Below are 1622 nucleotides of genomic sequence, written 5' to 3'. Positions count from 1 at the left end.
AATTTCATCTAGTCCCAGGAATGCAGCTAGATAGCTATCAGACCACTCTGAACACCTACAAACTCAACTGGAGAATGAAGAAAAGAATAGCAGCAACTCTAAGAACAGAATAGCCACCACTTTCTGCAAGGAACCCGGTTTAAAACAGGAGTTGAGCTCCAGCTCAGCGTTCCAAGATGGTGGAAGAGCAGGAAACCTAGAGTTCGTCTGGTCCCAGGAATTCAGTGAGAGAGCTACCAAACCATTCCGAATACCTATGAATGCAACTGGAGAATGAAAAAAAGAGTAGCAGAAACTCTATGAATGAAAGGCAACCACTTTCTGCAAGGAGGAGAAAAGATGGAGGAGGAGTAGGCCACCCTTTCTCAGCTGATCCAAGTCGAGCTGGATATCTCCCAGACCATTCTGAACACCCACAGAATCAGCCTGAGATGAAGGAAATACAACTGGATCTCTACAAATGAACATCTCCAGTGCTGAGTATTGAGGTACGAAGCAGGGAGCTGTGAATCCGAGCACAGATATAGGAAGATAAAGGGAAGGGGGAGGGAGCCTCTGCGCTCAAGCACCAGGAAGCTATAGCCCCTTGCGCTGGGGAGCAGGCTGGACTCTCAGACCAGCACCCGCAAGAGAGCAGACTAAGTCAGTGAGCCTGGGAATGTCCCTGTCCAAACTGAAAACAGGAGCTCCTGACCGCACACTCGAACTAGAGTGAAACTGAGAGCTCAGGAGTGTGCATGCGGGGAGGATGGCAGGGTTAGAAACACAAAGGACAGAGATGCACCAGCCCTGGAAGTGAGGGCTGGGACGCCGGGTGTGGGGTGCACAGCCCAGGATGCTGCAGGGTTGAGCAGCACCAACAGAAACAGAGTTAAAGTGGCCAGAACATCAGTGGAGAACGATCTGCGATCCCTCCGTTCTGTGACAGAGGCTGAATTTCAGCCGCTGCTTCTCTGACTCTCAGAAGAGGCACAGCAGTCCGCCAGGGAAAGCCACCAGAGAACAAAAGCCTGGAAATACCAGCTCACAGGGTGCCCATCACTATCCCCCATCACAGGGGACACGGAGACTCTACCCAAACAGGGTTTTCTGAGCACAGGCCAGCAGACCCCTCCCCCAGAAGGCAGGCTGAAAAATCAAGAAGCCCACAACCCAGGGCGCCTGAGTGGCACAGTCATTAAGTGCCTGTCTTCGGATTAGGGTGTGATCACAGCATTCTGGAAAGGAGTCCCTCATCGGGCTTCTCTGCTGGGAGCCTGCTTCTTCCTCTCCCACTCCCCTGTGTGGGTTCCCTTTCTTGCTGACTGTCTGTCTCTCTCTCTCAAATAAATTAATAATATCTTTAAGGAAGAGACCCACATCCCTAAGATCTCTATAAAACAAGGGCGCACGGCATGGGTCCCAGTCAATAAGTTGGGCTCTGGACAACCCCGCAATCTCTCCTCATCAGAATGATGAGAAGGAGAAGTCCCCCCCAGCAAAGAAAATATAATGAGTCTGTGGCCTCTGCCACAGAAATAATAGATTTGGATGTATCCAAATTGTCAGAATTGGAGTTCAGAGCAACAATGGTCAAGATGATGAGTAGACTTGAAAAAAGTATTAACGAAAATGTTACTGAG

Source organism: Ailuropoda melanoleuca, chromosome 8 (assembly GCF_002007445.2).
Source record: "Ailuropoda melanoleuca isolate Jingjing chromosome 8, ASM200744v2, whole genome shotgun sequence".
NCBI lineage: Eukaryota > Metazoa > Chordata > Mammalia > Carnivora > Ursidae > Ailuropoda > Ailuropoda melanoleuca.
Note: the sequence above shows the minus strand (reverse complement) of the source record.